This window comes from Erinaceus europaeus, chromosome 11 (assembly GCF_950295315.1).
Source record: "Erinaceus europaeus chromosome 11, mEriEur2.1, whole genome shotgun sequence".
Taxonomy (NCBI): Eukaryota; Metazoa; Chordata; class Mammalia; order Eulipotyphla; family Erinaceidae; genus Erinaceus; species Erinaceus europaeus.
Genome location: NC_080172.1, coordinates 108477550 through 108499941, shown reverse-complemented (window position 1 = coordinate 108499941; position 22392 = coordinate 108477550).

Genomic DNA, 22392 nt, shown 5'->3' with positions numbered 1-22392 from the left:
AAACTGGCAAATGTTATGCATGTACAAACTATTGTATTTACTGTAAAACATTAATTCCCCAATAAAGAAATTAAAAACAAACAAACAAAATTAAAAAAAAAAACAGTGGCCCCGCCAATGTTGACAAACAGCCTCAGTTTCGAAACTGGGGCCAGCTTCTGCCTTTTCATCATAAGAAGTCGATGAGCAGCAGTTTCAAAGCAGATGTTAGCCTGACCTGCAGAACAGGTATCCATTGATATCAGGACTACAAGTCCTCTTAGATTAAATGGTAAGAAAGGACAAACTAGTTCTGGAAGAGCCCCAAGGTTATACAAAGTATATTTAAATGGAAGAGAACTTTCATAACGGTTAGACAGACTGGCCTGGATAGGGGTGTTCAATCGACTGCCAGGTGAGGGAGAGGGGTGGACCTGGAGCAAATTCTCTAACCTCTCTGAACCAATTTGTTTCTTCCTTGGTAAAATCAAAATAGGGGGCCAGGTGGTAACATAGGGTTAAGCGCACATAGTACTAAGTGCCAGGACCCACGCAAGGATCCCTAGCTGAGCCCTCGGCTCCCCACCTGCAGGGGGGTCGCTTCACAAGGGGTGCAGCAGGTCTGCAGGTGACTCTCTGTCTCTCCCTCCTCTCTTACTTTTTCTCTGCACTATCAAAAACAAAGAAAAGAAAAAAAATTTAAAAAATGGCTACAGTTTCAGTGGATTCATAGTGCAGGCAATGAGCCCCAGTGATCACCCGGAGGCAAATTAATAAAGAACTATAAATGAAAATAGTAATGAAGCTGACTCTTGAACTCCGCTAGTTCATTTATTTTTGGATTTCTTCAGCCGCTCTTTATTCCTCGACTTTATGTGCAGACAAGGGTGAAGACCTTCATGATCTGTCCTGATTTCCTTACTGAAATCTTCTTCTTTCTCGCTTATTTCATCATTAGATCAAAGTATATAGTACGTGTAACATCCAAGCGAGGCACTAATTGACTGTTTATGCTATCTTCCAGCCAACAGCAGGCTCTCAGTACTTTAAGTTTTGGTAGAGTCAGAATTAATATGTGGATATTGAACTGCACTCGGTGTCAGCACCCAAAGCCCTATATTATTCTCAGTGATTGTTCCTACCACTCAGAATTGGTTTAAGGACTTTTTTTTTTTTTAAAAAGTATTTATTTATTTTATTTCCCCTTTTGTTGTCATTGTTGTTTAACATTGTTGTGGTTATTGATGTTGTTCGTTGTTGGATAGGACAGAGAGAAATGGAGAGAGGAGGAGAAGACAGAGAGGGGGAGAGAAATACAGACACCTGCAGACCTGCTTCACAGCCTGTGAAGTGACTCCCCTGCAGGTGGGGAGCCGGGGGCTCAAACCGGGATCCTTACTTCGGTCCTTGGCACTTTGCTCCACATGCGCTTAAACCGCTGAGCCACCACCCAACTCTCCAGTTTAGGGACTTTATAACACCATAAGGCACCATGCCTGGCCATATATAGTAAGTACCTGATATTGATAAATAAGTTGCTGATTAGTAATTAGTGTTATTACAAACTATACTGGGGCACAGTATGGTTCCGTAGCCCCCATGTCCACTTGGTCGATTCCAAATTATATTCCTCCATGAGGATAATTTCTGGAACCATCCGTTCCACCCCGGTTCCATGGCTGCCAGTTCTTAGCAACATCGCCCCGCCAGATATTCGTCGGGATGCGGCATCATCTAAGTTCATTTCCCACGTCTACGCTCGACCGGACCTGCCAATATACGCGGATATCTTCGCCCACCCTGTCCAACGCTTGACGTCTCGTCATCCAGTCTGGTCCCCTATGCCTACACTGAACTTCTCTGTTCCAGTCTCTTGGAAACAGAGTTGGCAGTCAGCTGAGGTAAAGAACAAACACCTCATCACAGACCCCTGCGAGCGTCAACCCGGCTTTGACCTAGCACGTTATTATTGGGCCCTTCTCAATCGGTATCGAACAGGCCATGGCCGGTGCGCCTCTATGTTCCATCGCTGGGGAGCCAGAGACGACCCGAACTGCCCCTGCGGCTCCAGACAGACTATGACCCACATAGTCAACGACTGCCACCTCTCCAGATTCAAAGGAGGTCTCGAAACTTTACATCAGGCTCAACCTGATGCTGTTGACTGGCTACGGAAGAAGGGCAAACGCTAGAAGAAGATTACAAACTATATACTTATCATATATTGTTATGTATAAGGTCAGAAGGAACCATATAGAGAATATAAAAAACTGAAACTTTGCTTAGTCCTGAATCACAAAGCTTTTTTTTTCCTTTTTTCTTTTATGAAGACAGTTATCACGTCGGCAAAATAGCTCACTTAGATAGTGTGCTGCTCTCCAGTGCACATGACTCTCATTTGAGCCCAGCCTGCTCAGCATTGAAAGAAGTTTCGGTGCTGTGGTCTCTCTCTCTCTGATTTCTTTCTCTCTTTCGTATATGTATATGTATATGTGTATGTGTATGTGTATGTGTATGTGTATGTGTATGTGTATGTGTATGTATATGTATATGTATATGTATATGTATATGTATATGTATATGTATATGTATATGTATATTATTTTACCCAAGTACTGCTCAGCTCTGGCTTATGGTGAGTCTGGGAATTGAACGTGCAGCGATTGGATTTTCAGGCATAAGTCATTATGCACAACCACTACATTCTCTCCAAACTTCAGCAATACTTTTCAGATCCCACAGTTATCTCGTAACTTTTGCTTTGGGTATGAAGATTGAAATTAACATTGTGCTCATCTATTTTCAAAGTGAAGTAAATTGGAAAAGTTTGTTTAAAGTTATTTTTGGAAAGAAAAAAAATAAAGCAGGGAGTTAACTAATTTGAAAGCTTCGGTAGTAATACACACCTACACATTGAATTTCTTGTTGCTTTTGCTTTAAGTCACATATAGAAACATATCTGTGTGTGTGTGAATACTATATATATATATATATATATATATATATGTGATTTGAAGTTGTTAAAGTGAGCAGGAGTGGGCCTGCAAAATACTTCACTTGGATAGTGTTCTGCTTTGCATCCAGGTTTGAGCCTGACTCTCCACTGATTTGGAGAAACTTTTGATGCTATGGTCTCTCTCTTTCTCTTTGTGTCTTTTAAAAAAATAAATTTATTTATTTATAAAAAGGGAACATTGACAAAACCATAGGATAAGAGGGGTACAACTCCAGACAATTCCTACCACCAGATCTCTGTATCCCATCCCCTCCCCTGATAGCTTTAACCCTCTGGGAGTATGGACCCAAGGTCATTGTGGGTTGCAGAGGGTGGAAGGTCTGGCTTCTGTAATTGCTTCTCTGCTGAACATGGGCATTGGCAGATTGATCCATACTCTCAGCCTGCCTCTATTTTTCCCTAGTGGGGCGGGGTTCTGAGGGAGTGGAGCTCCAGGACATATTGATGGGGTTGTCTGTCCAGGGAGGTGTGGTCAGCATCTTGCTAGCATCTGGAACATGGTGGCTGAAAAGAGAGTTAACATAAAAGGCCAAACAAACTGTTGATCAATCACGAACTTTTTTTTTTTCCTCCTCCAGGGTTATTGCTGGGCTCGGTGCCTGCACCATGAATCCACCACTCCTGGAGGCCATTTTTTTTCCGCCTTTTGTTGCCCTTGTTGTAGCTTCGTTGTGGCTATTATTATTGCCCTTGTTGACGCAATTCGTTGTTGGATAGGACAGAGAGAAATGGAGAGAGGAGGGGAAGACAGAGAAGTGGAGAGAAAGATAGGCACCTGTAGACCTGCTTCACCGCCTGTGAAGCGACTCCCCTGCAGGTGGGGAGCCGGGGCTGGAACCGGGATCCTTAGGCCAGTCCCTGCGCTATGCGCTTAACCCTCTGCGCTACCGCCCAACCCCCCAATCATGAACTTAAAGGCTGGAATAGTGCCGATGAAGAGTTGGGGGGTACTCCATTTTATAAATAGCTAGTAGGCATATTTTAGTTATATTCCAAAGGGCCTATGGCTATACTAGTTTTTTTTTTTTTTTTTTTTTTCCCTGAGCCTGAAATCTGTTATACAGGTGGATCCAAGGTATTGTCTGGGGAAATGATGTCATGGCTGGAAAAGGAACAGAAAGCTGGAACAGGGAAGAGAGTAGCTCCATAATATGGGAAAGGTATATAAATATTGTTGACTGTAAACCCCATCTATTTTATTTGGGGCCCATATTCAGCTTAGGAGTCTATGTGACCACTGCATCCCTGTAGATCTGAGCTCACATTCTATGGTCGTGAGTAGGAATATTCCATGCTGCCCCAATATCAGGACCCATCTTCCTCAGGTGTAGCATAGAGTATGTTGTCCATCCTCCCTTGGGAGGATGGAACATTCTCTACCTTTATTGACCCAAGTTGAGGGCAAAGTCCTATGGGGGCCCACAAAGGGGTCTATTGTGTAGTTCCTGATAGAGATGACCGATAACAGTGGAGAGAGGGATTTATTTGAAGTCTAGGCCCATCATGTCTGTACGGGATTCCCAGGACTCTCTGAATAGGGCCCCAACTGATGGGATGGTCTGATAGTGACTAAAGAGTCATAATTAGTGTATGCCAGTCTCTTGCCCTTATTCAGCTTTTGCTGTCCTTGCTTTTTTAAGGCTAGGTTTGGAGTGAGTGAGAGAACTGTAATAGGAAGTAGTTGAGGAGGGTATCTAAGTCTAAGTAGACACTATTTCATTATGAACTTGATACTGACTCACTGCAGACTATCATGTACTTTTGCTTTCAGATATATATTTTGCCCTAATTTATGGATACATGTGAACACTTGCTTTATCTTAGGGGACCTGGTTTATATCTAGGTTTTGTGACTTTGTTAGGAAGTGAATCACCTGGAATGGAATTAGAGAATACTATGAAAGGAAAGGTCTCACCTGAGTAATGAGAGTGAAGGGTTGGCATTCCACGCCTGACATCTCTGGACACAGTCTGAAGTGAAGCATGCTGAGGTGGTACTTGTTGCGTTGATTAGGTTGGGATCAGTGGATGCAATATCATTTGATATGAATTCAGAGAAGCATGCAGGAAAGTGAGCCCCACTTTAGAGGTTCCAGGACTGGGGGAAATACAGGTTCTATTGTGGAAGTGGGAGATTCCTGCTGTTTTAGGATTAAGAAAACAATAGATAGTTATCGCTATAATCACATTTTTGGCAATTGGGTTAACTTTGAAAAATCCCTTTGTTAGGATTTGCTGTATCATACACAACATTACCATAATTTATGTCCTTTGACATTATTTTTATATAGCTGTGTCACCAGTTGCTTTTGTTCTCCCTGGTCTAGGCTTTTGAGAGAGTCAACATATCAAAGACTTAGCCTATGTGTTAAAAAAAACTCGGTATGTGCCTTAGAAAGTTTGAGACATACAATCAATTTTTCCCCTCTCATATTAATTAAATAGAGATTTATATGACTATAGATAATAGGAGTGTACATAAACACCATTCCCACTACCAAAAGACTGTGTCCCATCCCATCCACCTCACCCCCGCCCCCCTCTCTGTGAAGCTGAACATCCACCCTTACCCTCACCCTAGGGTTTTTGCTTTGATGCCTTACTCCAAATTCAGTCTCTCTCTCTTTGTTTCTTAAAAAGAAGAAGGAGGAGGAGGAGGAGGAGGAGGAGGAGGAGGGGAAGGGGAAGAGGAAGAGGAAGAGGAAGAAGAAGAAGAAGAAGAAGAAGAAGAAGAAGAAGAAGAAGAAGAAAGAAGAAGAGTAACCCTCTCCCTTTGTCATTGCCACAGAAGTTGGTGGGGCTAAGCGCCCATGACACCTTGATTTTAGCTCTAAAACTGCCCTCTGTAGTAGTAGCAGTTGGGCACAGGGGGTGGGGGTGGGTGGGTAGGTAGATCTCCCTACATTTGGTAAGGCATCCAGTTAGGGGGTCATCCATCCCTGCTTTCACCTGCACCCAGCCGCACCTGGCTGGAGCTGAAGACATTGAAACCAGCCAACTCACAGTGACTTTTCTAACAATGTTCTCTTCGTCTGAGCTAAGGTCCTACCCAGCTTCAGGAATGCAACTTTTTGTTCTACTACCTCTACCTCTGTTTTGTGCCTCCACCCCCCTTCTGGGAAGGCATCCAAATAAGTCTTGGCCTTCTGCTTTGGTTGCTGAAAGTCCCAAGGATCAGAACACCTGGCTCATAGCTGGGAAGACAGTTCTTTGCTACATTGGCAGCTCAGGTTCTAACAGTTAAAACTTCCATTCCAAGACAAGCAGGATATTTATTTATTTATTTATTTATTTATTTTTAGGCATTCAGCAAATGGTTCCATGAGTCTGGCCAAATGGTCCTTGTGGCCTCAATTTTGGGGTCTATTATCCAGGAGTTAATGAAATTAAATGAATTAATAAACCAAGAGCCCATGAACATCAAGACTTCTACATAAGGAGAAGGATAATTTTCCTCTAGATAATAGGCTGAATGGGCTTTCGGCAACAGTGTCCTTGCTAAAGAAATTCTCCTCTTGTACATTTTTCTTCATGAAGGGTGGAAAAATGCTTTCAGTGCAAGGGTGAGGAGGGAGTCCTTGTCACCAGGACGGTTCCTAAAGCCGTCTCTGTGTGCTGATGGTACTATTTAATATTCAGGCCTGAGTACCACACAGGTGTTTCTTTCTCCTGAATCCTGACCGTCTCCTGTTTGTCCCTGCTTCTATCCTCACCTCCCCCCCCCCATGCACCCTTCCTGGCCTTGAGTATTCATTTGGGTTTGGATTGGAATCTGGCTACTCTTTGGCACGGCAGTAATTATGTTGGTCAAGGCCCGTGTTCTTGACAAAGAAAACATTCCTCTAACTCAACCTGAGTAATCCTTAATGAGTCCTTGTATCTTGTGATAAATTTCATAATTATTCAGCCCCTACCACTAACACCGAAATTCATCAGTCAAAGCAAATTAGCCGAGATTCATTAGAATAAGACATCCAGTAGGCACATGTACTTTATTAGCCTCTTACACCAATAGTTTTAATTAGGTACATATTTCACAGCTCTGGAACTACTCCAGTGAAGGGCTGCCTTTATCTCTTTTATTTACAGTAACAAGCTATCAAACAAACACCACCATAATTAAACTTGGATATATATATATATATATATATATATATATATATATATATATATATATATATTTGTTTTATTAATGGCAGTCTATTCAAGCTGTGGAATTCTGAAACCTGTACTTGACAGATATCTTTTTATTAATTAAATAAATACTATTCAATTAAACTGAAAAGATGAGGTGATGTATGGGGGGGGTGAGTTGAGAGTAAGATTCTCTTCCTCTTTCCTCACTGATGGTTTCCTCTATCTCACCTTCAGCAGCAGAAAAAAAAAATAACATCTCTTTATCAGATCTTTTAGTGAGGAGAAAAGTGATTAAAATCCAGAACATTTTTAAATTATTAATAAGTAATTTAAATGATGTTATAAAAAGAGGAGATACAGGAGAAAATGTTACACATTCATGGAATTTTGGCTCATGCATAATAAACAGTCACAAACACTTTCCTTGTAATACTACCCAAATTAAAGAGGCACGAAGCCAGGTCGACCTACAAGCTTCCTTTCATACTTGATGTCAAATAAATGACAAATGGCGCCATCTGCTGGCCCTCCAGTTAAACGCTTGATTCAATGCTCGGTTGTTTGAGCTGTCTGTTCTTAGGTTGTGAAAACAAAAGTGCAGAAAAACTCTGTGCTTAGCGTTATTTCCATATGCTTAGGCAAGGTAGAAGTCTATAAGATAGACATAGTTGAAGCTTAATTCTAAAAGTTTAATTAGAGACTTCCAGCAAGATGATATCTGGGGAGAGGATTTCTCAAGTGTCTACTAAGAGACACAGAAAAGTCACAGCCAAATTCTCAAAAGGTAGCAGGGCACGACTAAATAAACAAACAAATAAATGAAAAATAAAGTTGCAAAATACAAACTCAGCTGAGGTGGGGGACACTGATAATTGCCTAATGGTTTTGAACCCTGATTTCTTGGGTTATTACGTGGTGAAAACCCACTGAATTATAGGAAGTTACCATGTTCACTCTGTGGGGGGTCTACTGAGACACTATCTCCCTTTATTTTCCTCAAGGCCTTCTTCACTATTTCTGCGTTTCCACTCCCATCTTTTTCATTGCTGTGTTTCTGCTACAAGGGCATGAAATTCCTTAGTCTTCCTAGCTCCCAGTGTCTGGTGTGAAACCACTGAAGTAACATTATTTTTTAATACAAATTAACTATAAAAACAAAGTAATCCAGTTCATATAAATAACTGAATAAGTATCAGTGCAGAAAGACTCAGTCTCTGAATAAATATCTTTCAAAATTCAAAAATTAAGCAAAACTAATCATGATCCCAAGTTCTTCAAAGAATTTCCTTCCTTTTAAGTCAGACCCACCAAGGCAGTCCCGCAGCGGTCACCAATACTTGTAAATTGAATATGTACATTGCCAAACTACACAGTCACTGGGACCTTTATTCCTGGGCACATTTGGAAGTAAAACATGAAATTAGATCATTTTAAAAGATTCTTTATTATTGTTATGATTTTGCTCATAAGTAACAGTAGAGAAAATAATTTACATTTTTATAGGCTACCATTTAAGAGGTTATTGCAAATAAAAATGTTATTAACAATATTTGAGGGAACTGGTATTGCTTTTTGCCCTTGCTGTGAGGTGGGACTCAGGAAGTTTCTTCCAACGGAACAACTATAAGGAGCCACAGCCTGCCATTGTGGTGTGTATGAGTGTGTGTGTGTGTGTGTGTGTGTGTGTGTGTGTGTGTGTGTGTGTGTGTGTGTGTGAGAGAGAGAGAGAGAGAGAGAGAGAGAGAGAGAGAGAGAGAGAGAGTGAATTTCTCCAAGTCCATCTTTATTCTGGTTTAAATCTCCTGTGAAAACAGAAAATAGCTTGGAAAGTAAAAAGCTTTCTGTAAGAGAAAATTACCTACCCCTAAAGTATTCCTTATTATGGGCAAACAGTCCATTTTCATTTCCTGACTTCTTTGCCAGGGGTGTGCTTTTCTGAAGGGCTTTGTGCCTCAGAAAGGGGCAGTGTTGATGGGTTGTCTGTGGTCAACTGTTTCTACAACACTGGACTTGGCCATCAGATCTCTGCTTGCCTTTTGCAATTAGTCCTTTGGAGTCACAGATCATTCACTGCCCATTGCTCCCCATCTTCAATCAGCATGTCCCTACACCTCTTGTCTCTCTGACTGACCTCTTATACTATGTCCCTTTCCTCAGACACCTCAAGTTGGCCCTGCCCCATTCTTACACTTGAAGGAATGGCAGAAGTGATATCAGAGAAATATTCATAATAAAGGGGAAATGGAACAACAGGAAAATGGCTGACATGTCCTGAATGTTTGATGGATGGTACCTCCTGGATTCAGGACATTACGGATAGCTTATGGAAGCCTCACAATGTCCCGCCCTACAAAATAATATCTGAGTTTTAAATTGGCAACTGAGGCTCAGAGAACTTGATTCACTTGCCCAGCATCTTGCCAGTTCTGGGGGAAGGGGGATCTGGATTCAAAACCCTTGTTGTTTCCATGGCTTCCTATTGCCTCCTCGCAGCAAGGCTCAGCAGTATGTACTGCTCCCAGGAATTGTTTGAAACCCAGGAGATAGCCTATCTGGCCTCACCTGACTCTAGGCATTCTCTCAAACACTCCTTTTTAATTTTTATTAGTAATTTAAAATTGATTTACAAAAACCGCAAGGTAACAGGGGTACAACTCCACACCATCCCCCCATCAGAGTTCTAATCCCCATATCCTCCATTGTAAACTGTGGCAGTTTTCCTAAGGTTAGAGATATGAATTAACTACTATTTCTATGACTATCTATCTATATTTACATAGACTTGCATACTTTTTTATGATTCCATCTTCTCTTCCTTTCTAAGTCACACCTACACTTTTACTTTTGTGTGTGATGAAAGATAGTAGTTGACTTTCATTTTTCTGCGTGTTTCAACACAATGTTCCCAACCCCAGTTTTTGAAGAGATTCTCCTTTCTCCATTTAATAGTTAGGGTCCTCTTGTCAAAAATTAGATGTCCATAGGTGTGGCAGCTTGTTTTTGGGCTCTCAGTTCTATTCCAGTGGTCAGTGTGTCTGTTTTTGTTCCAGTGCCAGGCAGTTTTGATGACAATAGCTCCATAATGTAGTTTGAGATCTGGGAGTGTGATGTCTCCAGCTCTGTTCTTTTTTTCTAAAGTTTATTTTGACAATTCTAAGTGTTTTCTGGTTCCAGATAAACTTTTATAGCTTTTGTTCTATTCTCTTTTAAAATGTGGTTGGGACCTTGATGTGTATTGCATTAAATATGTATATGGCTCTGGGTAGAATATTCATTTTGAGGATGTTAATTTTTCCAAGGATTGGTATCATCTAAGGTCTTTCTCTTTGTGTATTGATTGTCATTTCCCTGTGTCTTCTTCACATAATCATCCCTCTATAAAAATTTGTGTCCCCGCCTCCTCTTGTCAAAAGGACACCTGTCATACTGAGTTAGGGCCTAAACTGATGGCTGTTTTCACATAACTCCTCTGTACAGACCCTGTCTTCAAATCTAGCCTTGTGCTGGTGGGTAAGACTTCAGTGTGTTTGCATATGGGCCCCAGAACAAATCGATGGGGTTTACAGTTAACATTTATATACTTTCCCTATATTTGGGAGCTAGTCTCTTCTCTGATCCAGTTTTCTAGTTCTCCCAATTCTAGTTCTCTAGAATGATCTCCCCCAGACAATACCTTTAGCCCACCTGCATACGACTCAGGCAAGAATTGGAATATACCTAAAATGGACCTACTACCTTTTTTTTTCAAAATGGAGACCCCAAATCTCATCGACTATATTCTTGTCTTTAGGTTCCTGGGTATTTATATCTTAATATAAAAATAATATAAAAAAAGCTTTATATCTTAATGCTCTTTCAGCCACCAAGTGGCAGAGGCTACCATGACACCAACCTGACAATATCACCAATGCATCTTGGAACCCCAGCTCTCCAGACCTGTGCCCCTCTAGGGAAAGATGGAAATAGGCTGGGAGTATGGATCCACTTGCCAACACCCATGTCCAGCAGAGAAGCAATTACAGAAGCCAGACCTTCCACCTTCGGCACACCATAATGATCCTGGTCTGTGCTCCCAGAGGGATAAAGAATAAGCAAGTTCCCAATGGAGGACATGGGATATGGAACTTTGGTGGTGGAAACTGTGTGGAATTGTACCCCTCTTATCCTACAGTCTTATCCATCATTTTAAAATCAATTTTTTAAAAAAGACTTCAATGTATTTGGATAGCATATCTTCAAGCAATTTGGGAAAGGATACAAGCCCATTTTACTAGCCTACTTTATGGACAAAGACAACTCTTTCTTGCCCAAAGTCCATAAAGTGTTGAGGTGCTAAAGACAGTCTTCAGCTGGACAAATCTGATCCGTTATGTTATCATCTGCTGTTAAGAGTCCCATATTATGCGGAAGAAAAAGTAACTGATGGGTAGCATCTCTGTAAATTAAAATGATTGCTTTTCAAGTAGTCTGTCTTTCCTCTTCTGCTATCTGTGATGACCATGTCAGACCTGACTAACAGTAGTGTAACTTTAAAAATGTGTATGTTTCATGGAATAATAATTCTGGAGATAGGCAGATTCTGGTGTTGGTTATGCAATTTGTAGATTTCAGTGTCAGTGTCCCGGTGGTTCTCATACTCATGCTGGTGATTTCATGGTTACAGATTGCTGCTATACAGCCAGACATCATACTTACAGCCAAGGTAGGAAGAAAAATAGGGGAATTGTACTAGCTACATTAAAACTTTTAGGGAAACAAAAATCTCCTTAGAGACTTCCAGAGAACTTATAATTGCATGTCATTCATCAAAACTGTCACATGGACACTCCCAGTTACAAGAGAATCGAGGGAAGCAAATCACTTATCTGGGTATATTTACTCATTAATTGAAAAACAAATGTGTGCCTAGTGTAAGTTTGGTACTATTCTAGACATCCTGGAAATGTAGTAGTGAATAGAAGACAGAAATCCCTGCCTTTGTGGGGCTTATTTTCTAGAAGGAGTTTACATCCTAATGTTAACACCACTATCTCCTCTAATAAAAGTGGTGTAATGGATAACATACATGCCAAATGCCCCAACAAACAAAAACAGAACCCTGTAAAAATCTACCTTAATTTTCCATGAACATCCTTCTCCTTCACAAGTGTCTTGTTGAAGATGGGATTAATTGAACTTAACATGATAAAAGAACAGAGAAGGAGGAAAAACAAACTAACAGAAAGAGTCCCCAAATTGAAATGAATTTTCCTGGACCTTTAAAAAGAGGCTTCTTCAGTAGCTGCTCATGTAAAGAAAATAATCAAGAGGAATAGGAACTATGTTTTATTTGCATCTTATTAATAATTTTTGGGAAATCTAAGAATCTGGGTTATCCAGGTATCCTTTTCTCAGATGGGCTATGGCCTTCATATCCTTCAAGACAAAATGTGTCAGACTAGCTTTGCAGGCGGAGACAGAGGATCAGGGACTCATGGCTGAGCTGTATGCAGTATCTCTTTATTCATGTGGAACACAGCACAATCTAAGCCATCTAAATCTAAAACTAAAGCTAAAACTAAACTAAAAACTCACAATACTATCCTTATATATACTTGCCAAGTAGGGTGTAAACAGGATGTGACGTAGAGAGGGTGGAGCAAAAAGAGATTGGTGAAAATCAGGTTGTGACAAGGAGAGGGGGTAGAGCAGGTGAGAATTCTACCACTGAACCACCAATGCCCTGGAGGGAGGGTGGTGCTTAGTTAACAGTGGTTTATGTAAATAAAATACAGTGTTAAGCAGGGGGGATTAAACCAAATGAAACAGAAGGGGTTTTTAGAAGCAGAATTAGAAGCACACCAACAAAAATGGATAGAAACAGAGGTGATTACGTTAAGTGAAATAACTACAGAAGTGAAATACAGCTAGTGTATGGCTCCACTTATATGTGAAATTTAGATAACTAAAATATATAAGTTTCCATAAAATGTATCCACAATATCTCTCAGACTTGGTGAGAACTGTGGTAGGTATAGAGAGCACAGCATTTTGCTGATGGATGCAGAGTGAAGTAATATCCCCGACATTATATATATAAAACTATTATTAAATCACTAGTAAAAGTAATATCAAAAAACATTGTCATTCCATGGAGTCATCCCTTATAGAAGGAAGAATATGCTTAGGAATGCTGTACTGGGATTAAGTTATTTAGGGAGTAGTAGATAATCTAATACTATGACATTTTTAAAAAGACTCTTTTTTTGGTCCTGCCAGGTAACAAACAGGTAGTCACATCAGTCCATCAGTCCAGAATTTCTAAGGAGCAAACTCTATTATGTTCAGGATTGAGACTCAGACCTTGTTGCACCAGACTGTATGTATGGTCTCCCTGCCCAATTGCACCTTCCTGTCCAAGATGGTTACTCTGACTTGAGGCTTAGACCCGCTTCTCAGCAGATACAAAACATTCACACTCACTTCCCATTGACTAACATTTAAATATTATCACACCTTGCCACAAGGGCTTTGAGAATTATAATCCTGCTCATGACAGCAGTGTACCCAGCTAAAAACTGGGGTCGATTTTGGTGCAAGAGAGCATCAAGATAAGTGAAATGGTGTTGCATTCAAAGCATACAACACATTCAAGCCATGGGTGAGTGGGCAGGTCCAGGTGATATCTATAAATATTTGAATTCTAAAAAGGAGAACACAGGTAAAACTAGAAGGAGTTGGAAACAGAAACCAGCCTCCTCACAGGAGTCTAAATGCTTTCTTCCATCCTGGGGAAGAAGAAGCTTCAAGGAGGTAGAAAGGATTCTATTTCTGAGTAACAGTTTCCTCACCTTTAAAATAGAGCTAGCGTGTATATTAAAGGAAAGGTCTCACCCGAGTAATGAAGCTGAACAAAGTCCCATAACCTAGACATACAACAGTTTCTGTGAGAGAGAGCTTATGTTCACACGTATCCATAAACTACTGCAAAATATATACCTGAAAGCAGGATTACACTAGAGTTTGCAGTGAGTACCTCCCTAACACTTCCTCTCCACTATTCCAAACTTGGGATCCATGATTGCTCAACAAATTGTTTGGCTTTGTATGTTAACTCTCTTTTCAATCACCAGGTTCCAGATGCCACCAGGATGCTGACTAGGCTTCCCTGGATTGAAGACCCCACCAATGTGTCCTGGAGCTCAGATTCCCCAGAGACACACCTTACTAGGGAAAGAGAGAGGCAGACTGGGAGTATGGACCGACCAGTCAACGCCCATGTTCAACGGGGAAGCAATTACAGAAGCCAGACCCTCTACCTTCTGCAACCCTCAACGACCCTGGGTCCATGCTCCCAGAGGGCTAGAGAATGGGAAGGCTATCATGGGAGAGGGTGGGTTATGGGGATTGGGTTTTGGGAATTGTGTGGAGTTGTACCCCTCCTACCTTATGCCTTTGTTCACTAATCCTTTCTTAAATAAAAAATTAAAAAAAAAAAAATAGAGCTAGCACTAACCGCCTTGCTTATTGGAACAGGACTGGTTCTGAGGAATGAAACCTATATAAACGTCTAGCATTACTATGTTGTAATACACTAGATAGGAGTTTTTGACATACAGGAAGTTTGTGACACAGTTCAACAGCATTGAATCAAACCTATGTTCGTTTATTCAACATGTAGCTGTATGGTCTTTCATAATTAGGATATAAACTCTGGTCACCTCTCTTTTCATTTTTTTTTTCCTGACTAATTGCTCTTTAAATTCACAGCATGTACTAGTGTCACTCTCACACCTCCCACACTATTGAGCAATTATCCAGGAAGCCAGGAGTGGCACATAGCCTGCCCTGCAGAATACAGAAGGCTGCTCAGGCCACCTAGCAATGCAGTTTAAAGAGTTGATCCTCTGTGGAAAAGCAGATGGGACTGATTCCTGCCTTAAGGGTCCAGTTACATGTACAGGCGTCCCAGGCTTCTCCGTGGGGAGATACCATCTTCTCACTGCTCACCACAGCAGCAGCCTGTCACAGCTGTACTCCCATCATGCAGAGGCCCACCACCAGTTTTGTTTATTTGAATGCTTTGGCACTGGGCTGGTCTTGGTTCTGGTGTCTATTACCACAGGGCCCTTCCCAGGGTTCCATCTGTAGAGTTCATTTGGGTTTTCTTTTCCTTTACATTTAAATTTTTTTAATTTATTTACCATTTATTGGATAGAGACAGAGAGAAACTGAGAGGGAAGGAGGAGGTAGAGAGGGAAAGAAAGACCCTTGCAAGCCTGCTCCACCATTCATGGAATGTTCCTCCTGCAGATGGGAAATGGGGGTCTTGAACCTGGGTCCTTGCTCATGGTAATGCATACACTTAACTAGGTGTTCCACTGCCAAGATTCTTTTTCCTCTCTCTCTCTCTCCCTCTCTCTCTCTCTCTCTTTTAAGTATTTTAATTTTTTTTGAGAGAGAGATGCAGAGAGAGAAAGACACAGAGAAACACCAAAGCTTATGTTGGTGTGGGGGATTGAACCTGGGACTTTGGAGCCTCACACATGATAGTCTCTTTGCATAACCACTATGCTATCTACCCCCACCCACAACCCAAAGCATTCGACCCATGTTAGACTACATGTTAGAAGGAACTCATTTACTAAACCTTACAAACTGGGTTGGCTGTCTGAAGGGTCCTGTATAGAAAGGTGAGTATTCACCTTTCTATAAAATAATAATCGTCAATGACTTGTGGGCATTTTAACATCTAATTGAGCATTGAGGGAGACTTCTGAGTGAGTCCCCACTACCTTGTGGGGAAGGAAAGGAACTCTTCTCAATGATTTCAAGACTTCCTAGAATCAATGATTTAAAGTATAAACCTCTCATGGAATGGGAAGTGGTGCAGTGGCAGAATTCTAGACTTAGAAGTATGAAGTTTTGAGTTTGATCTCTGGCATTACATATGACAGAGTTATACCCTGATTCATTTTCTCTCTCACCCACTTTTAATAAATTAAAAATAAAATTTAAAACAAAGTATGAACCTCTTAGTGAGCAAATGAGGAGAGAGATTTGATTGTCCTGTCAAGCAAGACATTTGGAAACAAAAAAAAATAAAACTGGATATTTACAATATTCCAGACATTGTACTTGACATTAGCAATAAGAAATTGACCAAGTGCTAACCTTTATTGAAGGAAGTTACAGCCTAAGAGGGGAAACAGATTACCATGCAGTCCATAACTATGATAACCAGTATGAGAGGACACCATACTAATACAAAAGAGAGGTCTAGGCCAGGCTTACAGAAAACAGTCACCCGGGACTTCTGTGTGGGCATAAATGATGATCAGACTATGTTTCCAGGAAGAAGCCTAGAAGGAGAGGCTGTGGGATTTCCTCAGTGTTGGCATCATAGGAAATCAGATAGAAAAGAGAAAAAGGAAAAAATCCTATATTAGTCTGAAGCATCTTGATTGAAAGTGACAAACTGAGTCAAAATGGTTTGGGCCAAACAGGGGATTAAAATGATGTTGGATCCTAATCAGTAATGAAGCCAGGGAGTCAGGAGCAACTTGAAAAATGGGTTTTGGGGTGCAGGTGGTGGTACACCTAGTTGAACATATACATTACCATGCACAAGGACCTGGGTTCAAGTCTCTGGTCTTCACCTGAAAAGGGAAAGCTTCATGAGTAGTGAAGCAGTGTTACAGGTATCTCTCTTTCTCTGTCTCCCCTCTTCCTCTCAAGTTCTTCCTGTCCTGTCAAGCGGAAGAAAGAAATGAAGGAAGGAAGGAGGAAGAAAGGAAAGAAAAGGCAGTGGGTTACACTGCAGGTAAATTATAAGAGCCCCAGGGATCATCCTGGTGACAAGAAAAGGAAAAGAAAGAAGATGGCAGAGGACCCAGTGGGGGATGTATTGTGTGGGAAACTGAGAATGTTGTTCATGTACAGACACTATAAAGTATTAACTCCCCGATAAAGAAATACATAAAAAGAGAGAAAGGACAGAAGAGAGAAATTAAAAGAAAACAGGTCTTGAGTATAACATAACTGTCATTCTTCTCTTCTACATATTGACTGTTACCAGAATAGGGTTCCTAGACTCTTCTTGCAGTGGAAATATATCCAGATGAGACTTGTTGGGACTTATGCTCAAAAGGAGTTGAGGTGAGAACAGAAGAGAACTACATCCATAGGTGGCAGAGACAAATGCTGGTTCTCTGAAGAGAGTTAGAGCTTTGCTCTTCTCTTCAGGGCAGTAACATGCAGGTGGCGGGTGACTCCTTGGATGTCCAGTCAGGAGAGGCAGCCACCATATCTCTGGCTAACCTGGGCCCTCTTCAGATATTCTTCACATCATGTGGCCACTGGAAACTGGGGAGATGCTTAAGTGGTTACTGAACCCACAGGTGTTAGTAGTTAAGATAGAGGAGCTCAAGTTTCTGTAACCATATTTACAAGCATGGCGTGAGCCATGGTTCAGAAGTCTCCTGAATCCATCATCCAAGTGATGCTTCTCCCAGAGGGGTATACAGTCTTCCCGTAATTCCAATTTAAAAAAATGGGAGGATTTTTTTTTTTACTTCTCTTTTTCCCCATCGATTTAATGATGATTGGCAAGATTGTAAGATAAGAGGGTTACAATTCCCACCACCAGAGTTCTGTATCCCATCCCCTCCAATTGGAAGTTTCCTTACTCTTTATCCCTCTGGGAGTATGGAACAACATTCTTTATGGGGTACAGAAGGTGGGAAGTCTGGCTTCTGTAATTGCTTCTCTGCTGGACATGGGTGTTGATAGATCATTTCATATTTGTATTTGAAATTAGAAGATGTTTTCTCTCTCATTTTCACCCTTGCTCTTGCTTTATCACTCTTTTGCTCTCCTTTCTCAGAAAGGTGCCCTGGAGTGCTGTGATATCCCAGTGATAGCAAAAAAAAAAAAAAAAGGTAATATCCATAAATAAGGGAAAATTGCTCCTTAATCTTTATCATCTCATAGCTAGTAGCCCTAAAAAAAAAAAAAAAAAAAACTCTGAATATTAGCACAAATAGGCTAAATCAATAAGACTACTACCATATAGCAATGTTTTTTTCTAGCTAGCAGGGAGACAAACTGCTTATATATACCTATTATCTTGCTGTGGCCTGAGAGCACAGGGTGAGAACAAGAATCAGAAGAGATAAGGCTCAGTGTTTTCCTCATAGACCTTTCCAGAAGCCTGAATGGAACGCCAATATAGTATTTAGTCCTTACCTTGGATGAGAAGCTGGGTTTGGAGACCATTTTGCTCATGGATTTCAGCCTGGAAACCAAGAGAGCAGGGGCAGGGCACTGCAGTGGCTGGAAGCTGGGGACTAAGAGGTTGAGCAGCACTGCAAGATGTTGTTTGGTTTACTACTTCAAGAGTAGTTTGTAGTTAAAGGGTGTTTTCCTTTTAAACAATGTTTCAAACAGGCTGGGAGTATAGATCAAACTGCCAATTCCCATGTCCAGCAGAGAAGCAATTACAGAAGCCAGAACTCCCACCTTCTGTACTCCAAAAAGAATTTTGGTTCATATTCCCAGAGGGGGAGAACGGATAGGGGGAAGATGACCAGAGGCTCTTAACTCCAACTCCATCAGGACCCAGAGAGAGAGAAGAGGAAATGGGGAGTGACATTTGGAAGTGGTAAAGGTGTAGGTGTGACTTGGAAAGGAAGAGAAGATGGAACCATGGAAAAAGTGGGCAAATATATACAAATATAGACAGATAATTGTGGAAATAACAGTTAACCCCTACCTGCAACCTTAACAGACCTGCTGTCACTTCCAGTGGAGGGAATGGAGATACAGAACTCTGGTGGTGGGAACAGTGCAGAATTATACCACTGTTACCTTGTAATTTTGAAAATCAGTACTAAATCTAATATTTTTTAATACTAATATATATTTTTTTGCCTCCGGAGTTATCGCTGGGGCTTGGTGCCTGCACTCAAATTCAGTGCTCCTGGAGGCCATTTTTCCCTTTTGTTGCCCTTGTTGTTTATCGTTGTTGTTGTTATTACTGTTGTAGTTATTTGCTGTCATTGTTGTTGGATAGGACAGAGAGAAATAGAGAGAGGATGGGAGGACAGAGAAGGGAGAGAATGACACCTACAGACCTGCTTCACCACTTGTGAAGCGATCCCTCTGCAGATGTGGAGTCAGGGGGCTTGAACCGGGATCCTTGCACTTTGCGCCATGTGCGCTTAACCCGCTGCGCAACCGCCCAGCCCCCCACAATACAATTTAAAACAATGTTTCAATACTGCTGACTAGTTTTTTTCTCTTCTTTGGTCCTGGACATCTGCGTGTTCCATATACTGAATGCTCAGCACCATGCTCAGATCTGACTGATAACGGTCTAAGTGGATTTGCTCTCTACTCTTCCTGACCCCATGCCTCTGCTCTGTCATGAACGTTAATTTCATGTGCAAAGATGCCTGGCTAAAATAACAACACATGGGGACATTAGCGCTGAGAAATCACCCCTTGAATACCTCTATAACAGTGGATTGAATTGTAAGTACCTCCAGCAAAAGAAAAGAGAAGCAAACTAACGCAGACAAGCTCATGTACCAATAATAGTGCCAGACACTTAACTTGTGCAGATGACCAGGAGCAAGAAGAATGAAGAAAAAAAAGAAAATGCAAAGACAGGTGAGGAGATACAGAAGTCACAAAGCCCCAAGGATTGTATAATAGCTTAGTTACCCTGGTCTTCTGTCCCAAATATGGCATCACTGAACTCAACATTAGCTTCAGGAATAGGTTAATCTAACTTCAAACACTCCTAAGGAGTTCCTGTGTGCCAGGTGTTGAAATCAAACAAGACATGGGAATGTGGGCAGAATCAGTTTGGTTTTCCTGTGAGCCAATATTCTGTTGATTGATGGTCATTTGCTAAAGAGGGGTGGGGAAAACTGATTCCCTACAATATAATTTATGAGCATCTCTCTTGGTGTTAAAAACAAAAGAGTTATTCTTGCTCTGAAGCACTTTAACTTAATTGGAATTCCCTTCCCTTTCACTTATTTTACTTCCATAGCTGAATCACGCTGCTTTCAAAGTATGGAGATAACTTTTATTCATAGAGTTGAAAAATCTTGTTCGAATTTTACTTTAAAATCTCATCTCTCTAACTTTCATGTTGACAGAATGAGTCCCCACGCTTGTGTTCTTGTTTTCCTTTATGATTTTCTAAACCAAACAACTGTTGGAGAAGCCTATTATCAAGATTCTAATTTATAATGTGTTCTCAAGTCAGGCATCATCATTATTATTATTTTCTGGCTAGATATAACTGTGGTCTCAGGATGGATGGGAGCAGTATGGCACCCAATAACCCTAGCCAATGGGGAATTTTATTTCCTCTGAAGAGAGGAAATATAAAAAAATATGTCTATACTAGTAGAACAGGACCTGATCCATGATGTCAGACATACCAAGACCAAGTGTAGCCAAACTAAGTCACTAGCACCATATTTATCATTTATTTTCTTGGTATTAAGTATCAACAACAACAACACCACACACACACACACACACACACACACACACACACACGGATAGCTGTCCTGATGGCCTTCTTCCTATTCTAGTATTCTCTGTACCAGATGTTAAATTCATTTAGTGTTTACAAAAAAGCTAAAAAAAAAATTTTAAAACCTGTCACAACATTATCCCCATTTTACAGATGAAGACTGTAAGGTTTAGAGAGAATAAATGACTTTCTTAGGGGCAAACTACATGGAAAGCATGACCTGCAATTAGACCAGAAGCTCGTGAGCTTCTTACAGAAACACTTCTTGCATGAGTCCTCTACAGGTAAGTGCACCATTCACTTATGTTCAAAATTTTGATTCACTGGCACAATGGCTTTTTTTTTTTACTTAGAGATTGAATTTGGAACACTGCTTCTTCTAACCATACCAGGAAAGCAGTATGTGGTATATAGCAAGAAGTCACTTGTTGGTGTATTGCACCAAAGTAAAGGACTCTGGAGTGGGGGTGGGGGTGGGGTGACTGTTCAGATCATGAACAAGATGGTGTAGGAGGTCTGAGAAATGTTACACATGTACCAACTACTGTACTTTACTGTTAACTGTAAACCACTAACCCCTTCCCAATAAAGAAGGAAAAAAGAAGAAATCACTGCAGTAGGACACCTGACCTCATAATGCTTGACACATAGTAGGTGGTCAGTAAATACATCTGAAACTGAGAACTAAAAGCACTATTTACATTTGACCATGTCTTCAGGAGGTAATTTTTTTAAATCTGTATTTCGGGGGTTGGGCGGTAGCGCAACGGGTGAAGCGCTTGTGGCGCAAAGCGCAAGAACCTGCGTAAGGATCCCGGTTCAAGCCTCCGGTTCCCCACCTGCAGGGGAGTCGCTTCACAGACGGTGAATCAGGTGCAGGTGTTTATCTTTCTCTCCCCCCTCTGTCTTGCCCTCCTCTCTCCATTTCTCTCTGTCCTATCCAACAATGAACGACATCAACAACAACAATAACTACAACAACAATAAAAACAAGGGTAACAAAAAGGAAATAAATACTAAAAAAATAATTTAAAAATTTTTTTAAATTTATTAAAAAATCTATATTTCAGGGGTTAGACGGTGGTGCATTTGGTTAAGCTCACACAACACAGTGTGCAAGGACCTGGGTTCAAGTCCCTGGTCCCCACCTACAGAAAGGAAGCTTCATGAGTGGTGAAGCAAGTCTGCTGGTGTCTCTCTGTCTCCTTCTCTCTTAATTTTTTTCTGTCTCTATCAAATAATGAACAAATAAAAAGATTTAAAGAAACAAAAGAAGATTCTATATTTCAGACCATCATCAAAAAGGTTATAAAACATTGGAGAGTAATATCCTAAACTATCATCACTGACTGAGAATCCATTAAACTTCCTTCACATATGGGATCTGGGGAGAGAGTAACGTCAGAGAGTTTTGTTGAAAGTAGCCGCTGCCTCTCACTGCTATTTTGATCAACTTGTCTTTTCTTCTAACTTTGTCCCAGAAAAATCTCCAGGGAAATAAAATTAAGCTGTTTCCCAGATTTACTTTTCAAAATTAGTCCTGGGCTGGCCTTCAACACTGCAGACATGCTCTGTGTGGTCGCAGGGGAGGACTGCATTGAATTCTTGGACCAACTACGAAGGTTTGGTAGCCAGACAAGTCAAAGAAGCACGAGAAAAACCACACAGGTAGGTGTTGGGTACAAACTGCTGCCTGCCATGCTGGTCTGCTCAGTTCTTTGGCCTT